Consider the following 21065-nt stretch of genomic DNA (forward strand, 5'->3'; position numbering starts at 1 on the left):
TGGCTACATAGTGAGTTTGAAGCCAGCCTGGACTCCATGAGACCTGTCTCAAAAAAATAAACACTCTCTAACAGAAAATTAAAAGGAGAGCTGGGAGATGGCTAGGCAGGCAAGTGGTGGAACAAGATATACAACTCCCCAAAATTATCTTTTGATCTCCACACATACGCTATGGCCCTCATGTGAGTGCACACACACACACACACACACACACACACACACACACACACACGTTAAACGTGTCTGGAATATGTGCATGAGTGCATTGTCCAAGGAGGCCAGAAGAGAGTATTGGATCTCCAGGATCTGGAGTCACAGGTGGTCAGGAGCTGCCTGGTGTGGATGCTGGGACTTGAGCTGAGCTCAGCTGGAAGAAACATAGGAACTCTTAAATATTGAGTCTTTCTATAGACTCTTAAAATTATTTTAAAAATAAAAAATTAAGAGGGTACATTTGTAATAAACATAAGGATATGGAGATGGTATTTATATCTGGATAGTAATTAATTTTCTTCTTCAGTTTTCTATATTTTCTGTGCCTCTTAGACTGAACATATGGTATCATTATAATTAAAATAAAATGTAGAGTGTATTTGAAGGGACTGCGCATCTGCGGCACTAAACAGCAGGCTGGAAAGCTGACTTCACGATTCCTTCTGGAAGCTACACTCACGACCTGGTTTCTCTACAGGAGCAAGGACGGCTCACCGACTCTGAACAGATCTGCTAGGGTAGGGGCTTCTGCCCACTTCATTTCCCCTCCGGTATCTCTGGAATCTTCCCTTCCTCTGTGCCTGCAGAGAACAAAACATGCACCCTGGTGAGAACACCAACTTCATGAAAGCCCGTTCCTCACCGCAGACAACAGACCTTCCAGAGTTATTTATGGACCGCAGGGCCTGCTTCCCTTTCTCCAACCTTCCTCTGAATGGCTGTCAAGATGACGCTATTGTTTGCTCAGATTCCTCCACTTGCCCCACCAGCTTTCCAGCATCTGGGTTTTTGCTGTTGTTTGTTGTTTTAAAAACAGGATTCAGCTGTGATAAAGATATGTATGCTATATAATAATGCAATCAGACACTCATATTAAAGAATCAGATGTATGCATCTGTAACTATTCCAATAGTGTCCTATGCAATAAAAAGGAATTGGATTTTCAGAGAAGATTCTTAGTAAGTCACCATGTGACCAAGCTCTTCCTCTTTTCGAGAGACTGACTGACGGGAGGCCAGAAATTTAGGACAGATATCTCTGAGAAAATACTGAAAAAGAAATAGTAATGGGGAGATGTTTCAAACATGTGCGGCCCTTCGTGCGTGCGTGCGTGCGTGCGTGCGTGCGTGCGTGCGTGTGTGTGTGTGTGTGTGTGTGTGTGAAGATGTGAAAAATTCTTCCTGGCCTACAAAGCAGGAAACAGGTGGAGAAGCAGCAAAAGCTTAAATTTAAGCATCCAGATCTGGGGATACCGTGCTGTTGGGAGATTGCTTGTCTTGTATGCATCAAGCCCTGGGTTCGATTCCCAGCATTGTAGAAGCCAGGTATGGTAGTGCATGCCTGTAATCACAACACTCAAGAGGGAGAGGCAGGAAGATCAGAAGTTCCAGGTCCTCCTCCACTGTACAGCAAGTTTGAGGTCAGCCTGGACTACAAGAGACCCCGTCTCACTAAAAAATAATTGAGCTGGGTGGTCGCGGCGGCGGCGGCGGCGGCGGCGGCGGCGGCGCACGCCTGTAATCCCAGCACTCGGGAGGCAGAGGCAGGTGGATCTCTGTGAGTTCGAGGCCAGCCTGGGCCATAGAGCTAGTCCAGAACAGGCTCCAAAGCTACAGAGAAACCTTGTCTCAAAAAACAAACAAACAAACAAACAAACAAACAAACAAATAAAAATAATTGAAGTAATCACATTTGGTTCTGGACACCTTTGGACAGCACAGAAAGGTGTAGTAAGTTGGGAGTCTGGGAGCTGAATGTCTGTGTTTGTGCTTTCTCTCTAGAACTCTGGTGCCTTGAAAGAGTGTCTCATGCCTATATGCAATGCAGTAATAGCAGCCGAGTGTGATACCAGAGACACAGAGGTCCCGGGAGATGGATGAAGGAACCCACCCCTCCTTAAACACTCAGCTGGTGATGCTTCACCAAAACATTGTTAAAGTGGGCTGTCTTACAGAAAACACCATGACTAAAGTGATTTATAAAAGGAAGTCTTTGATCAGACTTATAATTCCAGAGGGCTAGAGATGGTTAAGACAGAGCAAAGGCATGGTGGCAGGAACAGCTGGGAGCCCACATCTGGAGGCAGGATGCAGGGAGCACACTGGGGATGGCACAAGACTTTTGAAACCTCAAAGCCTGGTCCCACTACCTCTGTGACACACCTCCTCCAACATGGTCACTCCTCTTAATCCTTCCCAAACAGTTCTACCAACTGAGGATCGGGTGTTTAAACATGGGAGCCTGTGTGTGTTTGGTGGGAGTGGGGGTGGGGGGTTCTCATTCAAACCACCAAAGCTCACTTTCCTGATTATTCAGAGAAGTGTCTTTTCCTTGTCTTCTTTTTCTCTTTTCTAAGCGTGTTTTCTTAACACTTGGGGTTTCCCTAACACTTTGTTCAGGCTTCATCATCCTGTCTCTTATGCTCCTCTCCCCACAATGTAGCTGTCTACTGTCCTGTGGCTGACCTCTGTTTTGGGCTTACCTCAAACAGCGTGGCCCTTTTCCTTCTCTTCTCCATTCTGTTCCTCTGGGCAGCTGCTGAGAATAATAGCTTGCTTGCCCTGTGTAGTAGAATATTATTTTAGGGTGTGTTATTTTGTTTACGTTGCATTTGTTTAACTCTGTGAAACTGTGTTACTGTGCCTATCTAAAACGCCTGATGGTCTACTAAAGAACTGAACGGCCAATAGCAAGGCAGGAGAAAGGACAGTGGGGCTGGAAGGCAGAGAGAATACATAGAAGGAGAAATCTGGGAGAGGAGAGATCTAGGAGCCAAAGAAGGAGGAGGACTCCAGGGGCCAGCCACCCAGCTACACAGCAAGTCATGAAGTGAGAAACAATGAAAGGAATTTATACAGGAATAAAAAAGGAAAAGGTAGATAATTTTAGTTAAGAGAAGCCATCAAGAAATTAAGCCAGGCTAAAGCTGGGTATTCATAATTAAGAATACGCCTCTATGTGTGATTTATTTGGGAGTTGGGTGGCGGGACCCCCAAAAGGAGCAAAAAACAACAACAGCCCTTTGTGGTTTTTCTTTGAAATCTAATAAAATTGTTCTCAAGCTTCAAAAAATAGTTAAAATCACTATTCACGGGCTGGGGAGATGGCTCGGCAGTTAGGAGCACTGGCTGTTCTTCCAGAGGTCTTGAGTTCAATTCCCAGCAACCACATGGTGGCTCACAACCATCTGTAATGAGATCTGGCATCCTCTTCTGGCTGGCAGGCAGAACACTGTCTACATAATAAATAAATCTCAAAAAAAAAAAAAATCACTATTCACCTTAGTGATAAATCTTTTAGATTCTTGATGTAATATGAAGGTTTCCTGATAGTCATAAAGATGGTGGGGGCATGGCAACGTGACTCTGTTTGGAAGCTGCCAGATTCTCTCTTGCTGCCCTGGTAGTCTTAGAAAAAAGGCCTACCAGTCACACAGCCACTAAACCACCTTTATAGCAGTTTGTACTTTATGGGTATGTATAGAGAAAACTACACAATGATCCCAGCGGCTTGCTCTGGCTTCTGAGGGTGCAGGCCCAGTCATGACTATTTCAAATAGCTGCCCCAGATTTTGTAGCTATCTCAAACCTTGATGATCTTGCAACCATTTCTGCCCAGGCCAGAGGGGGACCACTGCCGCTGGAGAAATTACTGAGACTGGTATAAAGGGGAAATCATGCTTGGTATAAACACATATCTTCATGTGTATGCTTACTTGTGAGGGTCTTAGTTTGCTCTCTATTGCTGTGATAAATACCATAACCAAAAGCAACTTGGGAGAAACGGGCCTGTTTCAGTTTACACTCAGAATCCATTGTGGGGGGAATTTAGGGCAGGACAGGAACTCAAGGCAAGAACTGAGGCAGAGGTCATGGAGGAATACTGCTTACTGGCTTACTCCTCATGGACTGCTCAAATCTGCTTTCTTATTCAACTCAGAATCATCTGCCATTGGTGACACTGCCCATGGTGGTCTGAGCCCTCCCACATCAATCATTAATCAAGAAAATGGCCCATAGGCTTGCCTATGAGTCATTCTATTGGAGGCATTTTCTCCACTGAAGTTACCTCGTTATCACTCTGGCTTGTGTCAAGGGTTCAAAAAGATGTAACTAGACAGTAAGGTAACTAGTTGGGAGATGCCCCACCCCATTGCTTCCTCCTGATGTTGCAGCATCAGGACCATAAAAGCTTGTGTGGAGTGGGTCTTTCCTGGCTGACTTAGTCATGGCTGACCTGGTTAAGAGAAGGAAAGGGCAGCAACAGTGGAGACCATGGAGCTGAGAGGTAGGCAGGCGGAGCTGCAAGAGAAGCATCTTTACTGCTAAAGAAGGGGGAGCCACTGAGAACAGCCACAGCACAGGAGCAGGGAAGCTCTGGGAACCACTTGGCTGTGACAGGAGTAGAGATGGCACCATCAGAACTGTCAACAGAGCAACACCAATAGAGAGGCAGAGGTTATAACAGCCACAGTGGCCACCATGTCAACATATTCTGACCACGAGAGGAGCCGCAAGGGCCTTCAGTGTAGCTGGATATTTCTCTCCCGCCCGCCAGTTCCCAAATAACTACTCAGAGGCTTATATTTTGGCCATTAGCTCAGGCTCGTTGCTAATTCTTACACTTAAATTAACCCATAATTCTTATCTCTGTTTAGCCATGTGGCTTGGTACCTTTTCTCAGTAGGACAATCTCATCTTGCTTCCTCTGCATCTGGCTGCCAACTCCTGACTCTGCCCTTCTCCTTCCCAGTATTCTTAGTTTGGTTTTCCTGCCTGACTTCCTAGCCAGCTACCAGTCTGTGAGCTTTTTATTAAACCAATTTGAGTGACAAATCTTTACAGTGTACAAGAGGATTATTCCACAGTGCTTCAGGGCTCAGGAACCTTGACTCGGTAGCCCGTCAGTAGTGCTCTGAGGCTGAGGAATCCTGACTTCCTATCAGAGCTGTACCAGTCATGGAGCTAAGGGCCCCTCTATGGGGGCTGTCTGACATCTGTACTGTTGAAGACACCTCCTGTGGCTGCTCCTGCCTTTGTACTGTCACTGTTCGCTGCTGTCAAGTGTCAATGGATGCAGAGACTGCCGAAGACCAGAGGGGCTTCTTGCTTACCCAGGATTTTCTGTGTTGGTAGGTGTGGGTGAGAATATGAGACAGGGTCTCCTGTATAACAGGCTGATCTTGAAGTTGCTACATAGCTGAAATTCTGGTTTTCCTGTTTCCACTTCCCACTTCTAGTATTACAGTTATGTACTACCCCACCTGTCTTAACCACGATTTCTATCCTGTAGAGAAAAAGGATGTTGATGTTTTTCTGTCAGCTTAGGGCTACACCTGAATCTACTGATATTTTAACTATCGTCTGCAGCCCCATAACTCTGCAGATGCTGTGCTGCTCATGCCTTGGCCTGCTGGGATTTTGAAATCTATTTATTATGTTTACAATGTTCTGTCTACATGCTAGAAGAGGGCACCAGATCTCATTATAGATGGTTGTGAGCTCCATGTGGGTGCTGGGAATTGAACTCAGGTCCTCTGGAAGAGCAGCCAGTATTCTTAACCTCTGAACCATCTCTCCAAACTGCCAAATATAGTTTTAACTAAGTCTCTATTGTTCAATCTACTAATAAAGACTTGGGAGTCAGAAGTTGGGGTGAAAACCTGCTAGCTCAGAGAGGCTGAGAAGCAACCAGCTGATCTTCCTTTATAGCCAGAGACCCAGCAAGAGAGCATCTCTCCAGCTATCCCAAACCAAAAAGACCATGAAACTCCAAGTCCCTCCCTACTCCTTCCCATGTGTCTCTCTATCCATCTTCCTGGCTCCTCCTTAATCTTTATGGCTAATTTCTGTCAACTAGTTGCTGGCTCCGTACCCTTATTCAAGGTTGATTTTATTAACACAGTCTTGGGTTTTACAGTGCAATAAAATATCCCATAACAGGATGTCTATCTTCCAATGATTCTGAAGCGGTATATGGAAATAGCTAGAGGAATCTGAGATGCTCTGCCTACCAAAGGGAAAAGAGGGAGAGATGGAGAGGGAGGGGGAGAAAGAGAGAGAGAGAGAGAGAGAGAGAGAGAGAGAGAGAGATATCGATCCAGGGTTGTTGTTTATAATGCAGAGATGCTCCCACAAAAGTAATGTGAACTTTGTGATTTTCATTAACAGAGTCAGGTAACGAATGTTTTTGTTGTGGAAACTGTGCTGACTCTTCTGTATCCATCCTCAGAGTGGACAGGCCTCCCCCGCCACACACACACACTATAGCCTTGCTCTATAGGACTGGCTAGCCTGGAACACACTGTTGCTGTCTGTGTTCCCTGGGAATTGCCTGGGGATAGCAGCAGCCCTCACACAGTCAGTGTGTGACCTATGCAGGGGTGTGAGGCATGACACTGTTGTGTCAGGAAAACACGGCTTCTCTGTAGTCATCCATTGCCTCTGGCTCTTAGTCTTTCTGGCCTTTCTTCTGTGATGGTCTGAACATTGGAGGAGGAGTGTGATATTAATGCCCCACTCAAAGTGGAGCAGTGTCTTATTCTATGCACATTGACCATCAGCTGCAAGAAGCTTCTCTGATGAGAGTTGAGAAATGCATTGCTCTATGGGAAAAGAGACAAGTCATTATGAGTCAGTTCAAGATGGAGCCTGTATATGGCTGTGGTAGTTTGAATGAGAATGGCCCCCATAGTTTCAGATATCTGAATGCTTGGTTCCCAGGTGGTAGAACTGTTTGGGAAGGATTAGAAGGTATGGCCTTTTTGGCCTAAGTGTGTCACTGGGGGTGGGCTTTCAGGTTCCAAAGTCCCAGGCCATTCCCCATTAGGCCTCTCCCATGGATGTTTGTGAATGAGGACGTAAGTTCTTGGCTACTGCTCCAATGTCATGCCTGACTGTCTGCTGTCATGCTTCCTGCCATGACGCTAATGGGCTCTAATTCTCTGAAACTGTGAGGCCCAATTTAAATGCCTTTTTTTAGACGTTACCTTGGTCATGGTGTTTTACCACAGTGGTAGAAAAGAGACAGACTCTGCACAATTTTTGGGACCAAGAATCTTTGACTAGATAGGTCCTAGACCCTACAGGGAGAACCTACTACCATTATTCTGTTCTGTCTTGTGTTTCTTCAATTTCTTTAGTCAGAGCCTTGCTCTATAGGACTAGCTAGCCTGGAACTCACTGTGTAGACCAAGGGGCTTGGGTTTTAGCTTAGTGGTAGAGAGTTTGCATATCAAATACAAGACCATGGGTTCTATTCCTAACACACAGAGTCACAAAAAGACCAAGTCGGTCTTAGACTTGTAATGATCCTCTTGCCTCTGCTTCCCAAATGTTGGGATTATAGGCATGTACACCATGCCAGCTCATTAATAACTTTTTAGTGGTAAGCAAGACTTACATGCTTGGTGTGAGCTATACTTGGTCATGGTACCCTCTATTCTGTCAGCTTGGTGGTTCGCTCAGAAACACTAAGAAATTATACCGTGTTAATTTTTAAAATTTAATATTGTTATATTCAATATGCTTAAAACTTGTTAAGAATCTTTGTGTGGTTGGGCGGTGGTGGCACATGCCTTTAATCCCAGCACTCGGGAGGCAGAGCCAGGAGGATCTCTGTGAGTTCGAGGCCAGCCTGGATTACCGAGTGAGTTCCAGGAAAAGGTGCAAAGCTACACAGGGAAACCCTATCTCGAAACCCCCCCCACCACCACCAAAAAAAAAAAGAATCTTTGTGTGAGTAATACTAGCCTGTAGTTTTGTTGGCTGTGTCTGGCTTTGTTACTAGATTAATGCTGACTAGGTTAAGCCTGAGTTTCAATGTATTCCTCTTGCTCCTGCTTTCTGGAAGCCATTATGGGCAATTCACATAATTTTTCCCTTAAACATTTGGTATAATTCCCAGGTTTGCTTTTCTGTTGCTCTGATAAATACCATGGCCAAAAGCAACTGGGGGAGAAAGGGTTTATTTACACTTATAGACTCACTGAGAAAAGCCAGGGCAAGAGTTGTAGGCAGGAGCCTGGAGGCAGGAAAGGAGGTAGAGGCAGAGGATCACTGCTGACGGTCTTGCCCATTCACGCTCAGCTACCTTTCTTAGACAGCATAGTAGTTCAGTCAGAAACATCAAGGAGTTGTGCTGCACTAACACTGGATTAAATGAGGAAGGCTTCATGGATTGTCGTAAGATTGTCGTAAATAGGTAATCTTATGGTCACCTCCTATCCCATCCCAGCTCTAGGACTCAGTGAACGCTCCAGCAACCACCCAGCCCTTCACCCTCTCCCTCTGCCTTGACCACTTTATGACATCCCATTGGCTATCCCTGACACTGTCCCCTGTTCGTCCTCATTGGCCTACTACAACGCTCACAATGCAAACCAGACATGGGATTACCAATCATTTTTGACATTCTACTCAGAAGTAGAGAGACCACTTGCCTCACATGAGCCCCCAGTAGATGGCCTTGCCTACTCCCTTTGCTCAGTGCCTTTCTTGATTCTAGACAACATGGAGAATGTTCTGAAAAACAGACTAGCTTGCCTCAGGAGCAGTCGATAGGCCACCAGGAGGCAGCATGGGAAAAGGAGCCTAGGAATGTCTGCATCTAACAGACAGGCAATCTCAGGGTTCACCTCTCAACTCCCTCTTCTGTGAAATTTGGACAGTAGTATCTACCTCAGGGGATTTTGTGGGAAGCAAAGGAGAGGAACTGTAATATGAAGCACAGATTCTAGATTCAAGGGGAAGCAGGAAGATGGCAGCTTTTCTGACCTCGTGTTGTATATAATCCTGAATATATTCCCTAAGAACTCAATTTGGGTCAAGTCGACCTTTGGAGATTTTCTATGTTCCTAGAAGGAAATATTTGATTATATGTGTGGATATGGTTGGTCATGTACATAGTCACACTCTCCCAGCCTACTATAAGAACGCCAGAGCATATCTGTCTGTGGGCATATAGTGTATGTCTGTGTACAGCTGTGTGGGAGACTGCCCCCACTTTTGCCCCCCAGGGTACTCTTGAGCAGGAAGAAATGAGTAATATGTAGATAGAAATACAGAAGAGAGAGATAGTTAGAAACATAGGATAGCCTCAGGAGGGCCTGGGTCAAAACCCACCAGCCCCTTCTGTCTCTTCTAAAGGGCTTTTAATGGAATGCCAAAGGGTGGATCAAAAGACCTGCTCCCTTCCACAGCCAAGTGCAGACCATCCCAGGCACCTGGTGACCATACACATGGTCAAGCCATCCCCTAATGCAGCCCTGCTATGTAAAGCGAGCTCAGCTCTCACTAGGAAGCTTTTGTGGGCTCCCACACAGCTGCATGGCTATACTGGAGATTTCAAGGAAATTGATCAGTTATATTTGATACAGATAATTATTCTATTAGTTTTTAATCCATGGGCAGGTTTTAAGTAAACCCTCATTCATATCACTGTAGATGTGATGAAGCTCAAATCAATATGAGATGTGGCTTCTAGTTACAGGGATTTGCCATTAAGACTCTTCAACATTGGGGAGGTGCATACAGAAATGTCCTGAGGAGGGGAGGAAGAGATCTAGCCTCAAGTTCAAGTGGACACAGGGTTTATATTCTGCTAGCATTATTCCTGAACTCTACCCTTCCTTCCTTCCTTCCTTCCTTTCTTTCTCTCTCTCTCTCTTTCTCTCTCTCTCCCCCTCTCTCTTCCTCCCTCCCTCCCTCCCTTCCTTCTTTCTTTCTTTCTTTTTTTTTTGAGACAGGGTTTCTCTGTGCAGCCTCGCTTTCCTAGATCTCACTTTGTAGACCAGGCTGGCCTTGAACTCACAGAGATCTGCCTGCCTCTGCCTCCCAAGTGATGAGATTAAAGGCATGCGCCATCATGCCCGGCTCCTGAATTCATTCATTCATTCTTTCTTTTCTTTTTTTCTTTTTCTTTTTTTTTGGTTTTTTGAGACAGGGTTTCTCTGTAGCTTTGGAGCCTGTCCTGGACTAGCTTTGTAGAACAGGCTGGCCTTGAACTCACAGAGATCCACCTGCCTCTGCCTCCCGAGTGCTGGGCGTGTGCCACCACCGCACAGCTGAATTGTTTCTTAAAAGATTGTCCAGTGCAGAGTGGTCAGTCTTGAAACTGTTCATACACAAGCAACAGAAATGGACTCAGCAGGTTATATTTATATATATATTTGTGTTTACAATACATATAAACACACACACACACATGTGTATGTAACAATAATAATCAAAGTAAACAAGGCCATCAACTTGAGAGTGGGGGACATGGGAGGGACTGAAGGGAGGGAAGGGGGAGGGAAAGTGATGCATTTCTATTTCCATTTTTAAATGAAAAATTACATTTATTTACTTATTTCTCTCTCTCTCTCTATCTCTCTCTCTCTCTCTCTATCTATCTATTTATTTGTGTGTGTGTCTGTGTGTCTGTACATGAGTGCAGAGGCCATAAACGGGCCAAATCCCCTGGAGCTGGAGTTGCAGTGGCTGTGAGCTGTTAGACGTGGGCACTACCTATCATCCTCTGCAAGAGCAGTATGCTCTCTTAACACTCCTGAACCTTTGTCCTTGCTAGGGTCTGCCGCCTACAGTCATACTCAACCACACCTGATCTTACCTCTCGTCTTGCTAGCTTCATTTCCTTTTCTTTCTTTCTTTTTCTTTTTTCTTTTTTTCTTTTCTTTTTTTCTTTTTCTTTTTTTTTTTTTTTTGAGCTGAGGATCGAACCCAGGGCCTTGCGCTTGCTAGGCAAGCGCTCTACCACTGAGCTAAATCCCCAGCCCGCTTCATTTTCATAGACTGGCTCCCTCATGGGGTAGGGGACCTGGCCATGGAAAGTTCCAGCTTTACATCTATGTGGTCTGCAACCAGAGAGACAGCAGGGCTCTTTTCCAAGTTCTGATGATCCCACAGAAAAGTTCTGGTCAGTGTTGTGGATTTCTGTCCTCTGGGCATGACATGGCCATCCAGAGTATCTGTGCTTGCTCAACATTGGGCCTATGAGATTGAGGGTTCCAGGAGTAGTGTATGAGGTCTAACCCTTCACAAAAAATTTGTAAGAGGGAGACTCTTTTTTGGTATGGCTATGTATAAGTTGCACACCCCTGCAAGTCACCTCTCAACCATGCTCCCATATCCAACCCCAATTAAACTCATTGGCTCAGTAAGCCAGACTTGGGTGGCGCTGTTCTTGGGTCTGCTGCTGGTGTTGCATCTGGGTTAGTAGCTGTCAGATCATGGCTCCCCAGCACAAGTAAGGCTACACTGCTCTCCTGTGTCCATTCCTGGCTGGATTGGCATGCTCTGGGAATTAATGTCCCACTCATGTTACCTACACCACCCTATACCAGTGCCAGAATGCAGTATCATTAAAGCAGGTGAAGGAGGGTTCTGTTAGAGGTTGCAGATGTGAATAATGACTACATGGAACCATATTAAACTTTACTGTGGCTGGGCGTTGGCATGCCTTTAATCCCAGCACTTGGGAGGCAAAGGCAGGTGGATCTCTGTGAGTTCGAGGCCAGCCTGGTCTACAAAGCGAGTTCTAGGAAAGGCGCAAAGCTACACAGAGAAACCCTGTCTCAAAAAACAAAACAAAACAAAAAGAAAATTTTACTGTGGGGTAAATATGTAAATCAGCAAAAAATAATTAGTGAGCAAGTTCGTGGTTTCATTAAATTATGTTTTGATGATATCAATAATATGTTGTCTTTTCCTAATGAGAACAGTCTGCTTGCATTTTTATTGTTTTCTTTTGGAGTGGGACCCTGCCTGGCAATGCCTTTTGACAACATAAACAAACCTGATCCAGTTATTTTCCAGAAAATTGCTGTGGTTTTACAGCTTAATGCATGTCCATGATGTGAACAATTGTCTTATTTCCTTGATGGTAACTTTAAAAGGGTCATATTAAGTCATGGTTTAGGACACACAGAATTTAGGTCACCTCTCTTGTCTGCTCCATAGTACATTTGGGTTCTTTCATTACGTGACCACAAGTGCCTGCAATTACTGGTATTGATATCTGCTGACATTAAGATATGGGCACGTAGCTCACTGATACAGTGCTTGCCTAGCATGCATTCACTCCCCAGTGCAGGACTGACTGGATCTAAAATTGAGATAACTGTCAGGAGATTCATTAGTGACACTTTCAGAGGGAGAATTCTGATATCCCCCATCCGTCCTGACTTTTATAATTTCTTGGGGTAGGATCAGAAAGGACTCAAGACGAAGCAGAGGTAGGGTGGGTACTCAATTCACTGATGTGGGTGTAGAATATGAAGGAAAGCGCTAATGTGTCCCAAACTGTGGAAGAAAGTGCTTTGAAAGAGAGGACACAGAGCCCTGAGGCTCCTGAGAAGGGTAGAAGAGCTACTCACAGAGCTGGGAGACAATGAGGTGAAAAAATTGGGGGGCAAAGAGTTTCAATCCAGACGCAGTGAGGATAAAATGCCGAGACATGTTGTACCATTGAGGTAACCAAGCATAGGGAATAGTTGAGCAACCTGGGACTCCGCTTGGTTTGGGTTGTAAGTGCACTCCCCCTTCTAAAAATAATGTGCTTGTCAGTCTGAGACCCTTACCTGTGTGCCCAACACACACAACTTGCTAGGCAAGCGCTCTACCACTGAGCTAAATCCCTAACCCCTCAAAGTGAACTTTTAGGGAGAATCTCTTATTTTATAATTGTATGTTTATGTATAATTTGGCATACATATAATTACAATCAGATGCAGCGTGGGAAGGGACATACAGTGGAGAAATGATTATATAACTCAGAAGAGAACACCTCAGACTCCATTCCTTGGTTACAACCCTTTCCTTCATCCCATTTCCACCTTGTTGTGGGAATACAGACATGTGCCACCATGCCCAAGCCTAATTACCTCTATGAAGGGAATACTTTATAATGACTACAGTGAATATAGGCACAAGGAAGGAGGAAGTTCCCAAATTCTAAAAATTGTCTCAAAATTTTAGAGACGGAGACACTCATGGCCGGTTGGTAATCCGACTCCAGACTGTACCTGGCTCATGCCACTGGCCTGCTCTTGCTCTTTGCCAGGTAGAGAGAGGGTTGTCAGAATAATCAGCTCAAGTAGAGGTGCTGCCTAGAGCCCCTCAGGGGCATAGATAAGACTGAAGGGAAGAAGTCGCCATTGAGGAAGCTTGTTAGTTAGGACCACCCAAACCCCTAAAGGGCAGCAGGTGAGCAAGGGTACTATTTGTGCCAAATGCCAGAGAAGAGAGCTCCAGGTTAATCGCACACTCTGGAGTTCTCCAGAGTAAAATAACCAATAGTGTATGTGTGTATATATTTACATATGTATTCTCATGCATATGTAATGTATATTACTCTCATTATGTATATCATGGATGACTGAATGTATAGCTATGTACATATATATGTTTTATGTTATTCTTAAAGCTAAGAAGTTACCCCTTTGCTGTCTACAAGCTGGAGAACCAGGAAGCCTGTGGTATAATTCAGTACAAGACCAGAAGCAGGGGAACCAAGTAACTCATAGTCCAACAGCCTAAGAACCAAGGGTGAAGAGAAGAGGAAGCTAATGTGGGCCCTGTGGTTCAAAGGCCTGAGAACCAGGACAAGATAAACTTCCTAGCTTAAGAAGACAAGCTACCTTTCTCTCTGGGCATTCAGTGGATTGCCCACCCATGTTGGAGACGCAGATCCTTTTGACTTAGTCTACTGATTAAGATGCTAAACTTCGGCCGGGCGGTGGTGGCGCACGCCTGTAATCCCAGCTCTCGGGAGGCAGAGGCAGGTGGATCTCTGTGAGTTCGAGGCCAGCCTGGTCGCCTGGTCTACAGAGCTAGTCCAGGACAGGCTCCAAAGCTACAGAGAAACCCTGTCTCGAAAAACCAAAAAAAAAAAAAAAAAAAAAGCTAAGCTTCTTCAGAAATCCCAGACACATCTCAAAATTATGTTTTATTTGCTCCCCAGGAATACCTGAGTCCATCCACTTGACACATAGTTGTAGACACCTGAAGAATCCAGGATGGGCTAAAGACTTCAGGGACGGGGCCACACACAACAAGCACTTCTGGCCTCTATCCCAGTGGCTCCAGGGCAGCCCGCCTCTCCTTCCCACGGAAGCTGACATCGCTGTGACTGAAGACGCCAGGCCTCTCATCTGCACAGCCAAATTAAACATGTCCAGAAGGATGCTGGACATAGAAACAACCCTCTAAGAGTACTACACATGTAGTACTGCAAGGGGTGTGTTCACAGCAGTTTGCGATGTTGACTCATTGGCATGACATGCTTTAAATACTTCCTTAGTTCGTCTCTGAAATAGTTTCAAAAAATGTATTACGCTTTCATTTATTTGTGTGTGGGTATGTGCGTGCGATGATATGCATATGGAGGTCATAACACAACTTGTGGGAGTTGGCTCTCTCCTTCTACCCTGAGGATTGAACTTGGTCTTGAAAACTGGCAACTTTACCCAGGGAGCTATCATACTGACCCATTAATACTGTATTTTTATTTATTTCATTTAAAATGAAATATGAACATAATTCTTTATTAGGATGTTCAAGAATGAACAGCAGTTTATCACTCCCTTTATGTGCTACAGAATACATCTGACCCGTGCTGTGGAAGGAAAAGAATAAGGGCCCTCACCGTGGGTGTCGAACGGTTCCACAAGACATCCTCATTCACCAGGGAGAGGATGGATGTTCCGGAGAGCACTGTCTCTGCTGTAAGTTCCAGCCAAATAGCCACAATTTCCCTGGAGACCTTCATTCTAGCACAAATCGACTTTGTCCTTGCCACTCTTCAAGATCCAGGCAATCAAACTCACCCAGGCTGCCTCTGAGTCTGCAGAACATCCCTTTGATTGTTCCTGCCCGGCCTGATAGCCTCAAGCACAGTGGCAAGTGGGTGAGAATGTAAGGTTACACACATCAGAAGCACACAGAAATTTAATAAATGGCACTTGGGCGTAGACCTAACATCATCAAACTTCCTCTTCAAATGATGGTGAGCGAGAGAGACTGCTACCCCAAGAACGCTCCTAATTCATGGAAATGAGGGCCATGAGGGGCCAGAGTTACCATCCTCCTACGCTGAGCAGCAAGGGGTTGCAGACAAAAGTAGATACTATCCCTGGCTTAGGTTTCTCCTGGTTATTCCTGCTGTAGAACGGTGACATTCTGCCTCTCACTTGTCTTAGGTATCATTTCATTTTTGTAGCATGAATCTTAAAGAGTCTTATTAATAAAACTCAAACCCAAGGCCAGTTATTGGGGTGAATGCTGGAAGATCAGAGAAGCAGAACAAGCCACAGCTATCTCACCTTGCTAGTTCCTCAGGTGATCTTGTTTCCTCAGGCTGGAAGCTTCTGAGTCCTCCTCCACATGAATCTCAGCTGAACTGTGTTGCTCCAAAGCTTAACTAACTACATGCTTTTTCCTCTTTAGTTCCTGGTCTTCACGCCTTATATACCTTTTTCTTTCTGCCCCCACTCCCTGGGATTAAAGGCTTGGGTCACCATGCTTAGCTGTTTCTAAAGTGGCCTTGAACTCAGAGATCTGGCTAGCTCTGCCTCCCAAGTGCTGGGATTAAAGGTGTGTACCACCACCGCCCAACTTCTGTTATGGTTTACTCTTCCCATTTTCTAGCCACCATTTCTGGCTCTGTTCTAGTGGCTGTCTGTTCTCTGACCCCAGATATGTTTATTTCGGGGAACACACAATATTTCAGGGAACACAATACCCACCACACATTTTTTTTCTCTTTTTTCATAATTTTGGTTTTTCGAGACAGGGTTTCTCTGTGTAGCTTTGCGCCTTACCTGGAACTCACTTGGTAGCCCAGGCTGGCCTTGAACTCACAGAGATCCGCCTGGCTCTGCCTCCCGAGTGCTGGGATTACAGGTGTGCGCCACCACCACCCGGCTAATTTTTTTTTGAGCTGAGGACCGAACCCAGGGCCTTGTGCTTGCTAGGCAAGCATTCTACACTGAGCTAAATCCCCAACCCTCATTTCATTTTTTTTTAAAGAGAGATTAAAAAAGTGATAGAAGAGAGGTTAAGGAAATGGGGACAAAACCAACCTGTAAGACAAGTTAAAAAAATACAAAAACCTGATGCAGTACAATATTTATAATAGAAACTGGCTGGAAACTCTACATGCTAACAGACAACATGACACACAGTAGGGTGGGAGCAGACAGGAAAGGGCAGAGGCCACAGGCCTACCCCAAGAGCCTTTCAGTAGACTGCTGGATGGACTGGATCTGCTGCTTTAGCCTTCCTCTTTGATGGTAACAGAACAGGCAATGGCAGGCCCGGGGACCCTACCCTAGGGCCTGCTTGGAGCGCACAAATACTTACAGGTAACTTACAGAAGGAAGAGTTTATTTGGGTTTATGGTTCCAGAAGTGGAGAAGCATGGCAGCCGGTGGTAAGCAAGGCACCCAGAACAGGAAGCCGAGAGCTCACATCCTCAACTGCAAGCACAAAACAGATAGGGAGAAGGTGTCAGGGGAGCACATGGGGTGGGGTTGGGGGTTGGGGGTTGGGGGGGATGAGGCTTTAATCGTAAATCTGTTCCCCCTGCCATGTCCTTCCTCTAACAAGGACACATCACCCAACCTTCACCAAGCACTGCCACCAACTGGCGACCAAGTGCTCAGAAGCCAGAGCCTACACAAAGATGTTTTTCATTCAAACCACTAACAATGAGACTGTGATGAGTTCAAGGTTATCAGGAGCACCAACATTTGGGCCACATCAATCTAGATGGAACTCCACCTTCTTGACTGGCAATATATGGCATGCTTTTTTTTTTTTTTTTCTAGAGAGCATCTCTCTCATGTAACCCAGGCTGCCCTCAAACTTACTATGTATATTGGGATGAACTTACTTCCAATCCTCCTGCCTTCACCTGCTAAGTGCTGAGGGTTCAGGTGTGTGTTCCACCATGTCCAGTTTATGAGGCATGGAGTCAGGATTTTGTGTATAGCAGGCCTGCACTCTGTCAGCTAAGCTATACCCCCAGCCCTCTGTGAAAATCTGATGATCAGCAGCTAGGGGCATGTAGTCACTCGCTGCCAGTCGTTAACTTTTGTAAGTGTGCAGTAATGACAACAGACGATCAGTAGTTCTGAAGTTCAGGCTGGTGACACTGTAGCAGCTTATAGCTTCAGTCTAGAGCTGGGGGCAGTGACAATGGATAAGGACAGCTAGTTAGTTTGCTGCTGAAACAATGTTGGAACTGGGCAGTTATGGCCAATACTGGGGACGAGCAACAAGAAACAGGCTTCCTCCTTCCCGACTCCCAAGTGTCTAGCTGTGCTGCAGCAGATTTTGATGGTCTACTGGACAAATGAGGTTTGGAGTCACTCTGAAAGTAAACCGCCATTTACTAAGAACATAAATAAATAAATGGGACCTCATGAAACTGAAAATCTTCTATACAGCAAAGGACACCATCATTTGGACAAAGTGGCAGGCTACAGAATGGGGAAAGATTTTTACCAACTGTACGTCTGATAGGGAGTTAATATTTAAATGTATATAAAGAACTAAAAAAAAAATCCCAAATAATCCAATTTAAAAATAGGATACAGATCCAAGCAAAGAATTCTCGAAAAAGGAAACCCAAATGGCTGAGAAACACTTATAGAAATGTTCAACATTCTTAGTCATCAGGGAAATGCAAATCAAAACTACTTTGAGATTTGATCTTACACCAATAAGAATGCCCAAGATCAATAATACAAAGGACAGCTCATGTTAGGATGTGGAGTAAGGGGGGCACTTATTAATTGCTGGTGGGATTGCAAACTTGTACAGTCAGTATGGAAATTAATGTGGCAGTTTTTCAGGAAGATGGGAATTGATTTACTTCAAGATACAGCTATACTACTCTTGGCATAGACCCAAAGGATGCTTCATCCTACTACAGAGACATTTGCTCAGCCATGTTCGTTGCTGTTCTATTCATAATGGCCAGAAACTAGAAACAATCTAGATGTCCATCAACAGACGAATAGATAAAGAAAACATGGTACATTTATGCAATGGAATATTACTCAGCTGCTAAAAGAGTGAAATTAAGAAATTTGCTGGTAAATGGATGGAACTAGAAAAAAAAATCATTCTGAGTGAGGTAACTCAGATCCAGAAAGACAGACATGGTGTATATTCACTTACGTGTGGATGTTAGCCATTATAACCACAGAGGTTAGGGGAGTAAGGGGCTCTGTGTTTATGTCTTGGATTTTTCTTCCCTTCCCAATTCATAATAGCCCTATGGGTTTCTGACACTCCTGCTTCTACTCCATCACATATGTCTCTTGAGATAAGAATGTTAAACTACTTAACATCTCTATGCCTTACTTTCCTCATTTTCAAAATAGAAATAAGGAGTCTTGGAAGTCATGAGGAGATGCAGAGGAAGCAGGAGATGAACTTGTAAGAAAAGTTACTGAGCCATATGGCAGAGCATAGATAAGGGGAAAAAGTGACTGCCAAACTTTGCCAAGACAAGGTAGGACAGTCCTTCAAAATTCCCTACTTCTCAGTAATGTCTGTCAGATATACTAGATCTGTAGGTCAAAGTTGGATGCCCCCACATTATAGAAGAACTTTGGGTAACTGTCCAGGAAGCCAGCTGTTTCTGTCATCTCTTAATTTTTGAAGTTGCTCGTTCTGCACTTCCTGTTTACTCATGTAAACAGGATCCTCCTCAGGTCTTTGATGGGGTTGAAGACTAGAAGTTACAGCTACAGTTATTCCTAATCATGGTAGAAAGTAAATTAGGTATGAAACTCTGGACTCTTCAGGAGAAGACAGCTGATGGAGTATTTTCTCTATTTTGCCAACTACGAATGGACTGAATATTGTAATCATAATTCTTACTTGATAACTGTTTTTGTTATACATAATTTTACTATGTTAAACCTAAAGCCTTCCTTTTTAATGAGACAAAAATGGGGAAATGTGGAATATTCCTTCACACTGGGAAAGGGGGCAGAGCCCAGAGGGGGCAAAGACAAACACAAGCCAACCCAGCGTGGGGTATAAGAGCCCCAGCAGTGGTGAATAGGGCGGTATTGTTTGGTCTATTAGAAGCGGAGCCTGAGTCACTGGGCAAAGCATGGCATGGGGTGGGGCACAAGAAGAGTGTCTATGGAGTATGGTCTGGAATCAAATGTCAGAGACTGCCTGTAACTCCAGCTCCAGGGAAATATGATACCCATCTCTAATGTCTGTGGGTACCATGCACACATGTGGCATGAACTCATACACACACACACACCCCTACACATAATGTGTCCTTTGGTAACCAGACAGATCTTTTTTCAAGGTATTCTCCTTCCCAGTGATTTTTCAGCAGTTCCTACAGGTAGTTTTCTTTAGATTTAGCCAACTAAGCCCCTTAGGTCTGTGAGTTGGTGTCTAGTTTTAGAAGGAGTGTCAGCTATTGTCTCTTCAAATGTTTTCTACTCCATTCCACTTCTTTTCTCCTGTGGGGCTACATTCACGCATATATAAAACTCCGGGTGTTGTTCTCCATACCTCAAATGCTCACTCTCTGTTTATTGCCTTCCCCTCCATAGCACCGGGGATTGAATCTATGTCCTCATACATGGTGGGCACATGCTTTACCACAGAGCTACATCTCCAGCCCCCTTGCTCTTCCCTCCTCCTACTCCTCCTTCTCCTCCCTCTCTCTCTTTATCTTACGTCTCTTTTAACGCTTTGCATTCAAGTTCAGTAATTTCTATGTCTTACCTGCCTTTCAATGAACTCATCTGTATCTGTTGCCTTCCTATTATGCTGATAAAGCACCACAGCAAAGACAACTTAAAGAAGGAAGAGTTTATTTGGGGCTTATAGTTTCAGAAGGCTAGAGTCTATGATGGTGGATTGGAGGTAGCAGGTGGTAACAGTGATATACTTCTTCTAGAAAGACCACACCTCCTAACTCTCCCCACACAGCCACCAACTAGGGACCAGGTATGCAATTCCAGAGACTCCAGGGACATTTCATTCAAATCACTGCGTCAGGTCATACTTTCGCACTGCTGGCTTTCTCCTTGATTCTTTGTTAAATTTTCGTGTCTTTAAGGGAAATTCTCAGATAGAAAGGGTTGAGGCTTTTAAAACCATGTCAGAGAGTTTATACTGAAGGTAAAGGAAATTTTTTGGGTAAGAAACTAAGCAAATCTGTATTTCGAAGAATCTTTGTGGCTGGGTGTGGTGGTGCATACCTTTAATCCAAGGACTCTGAATTCAAGGCCAGTCTAATTTATATAGTGAGTTTCAAGCCAGCCACTACTACATAGTGATACCCTGTCTCAAAAAAAAAAAAAAAAAATAGATCACCCCATACGTTGGCTCCCACCAACACATTGAAACCATGCTATTTGGTCCCTCAAGCTATTAGAATTGTGAGCCAAATAAATGTCTTTGCTTAAGAAGCTACTCAGCCTCAGACATTTTGTTACAGCAACACAAAATGTACCAAGATACAAATCATAAGGGCAACTTGAGAAAGAGCTTTTTCAGCAGAAGGATCAGCCAGCTCTCTGAGGGAGGAGTTTACATGGCATGTCCCACACAGACTGAAATGGCTTTGGGAGTAAGAAATGTAGAGAGAGGACACATGCATAACCAAAGACCAATGTGGGTCTCTATAGGCATTGTAGCACTTTGGACTTTAGTCTGAGCTAAATGAGAAGCCAGAGAAGGATTTTCAGAAAAAAACATATGCTGTTCTTAGATCAGGATGATTCTTGGGGCAAGAGCAGAAGTTAGGAGTTGGGGGTCTAGGTGGGAGATAATGGTGGCAGGGGAGGTAATGAAACATAGTCA

Source organism: Onychomys torridus, chromosome 3 (assembly GCF_903995425.1).
Source record: "Onychomys torridus chromosome 3, mOncTor1.1, whole genome shotgun sequence".
NCBI lineage: Eukaryota > Metazoa > Chordata > Mammalia > Rodentia > Cricetidae > Onychomys > Onychomys torridus.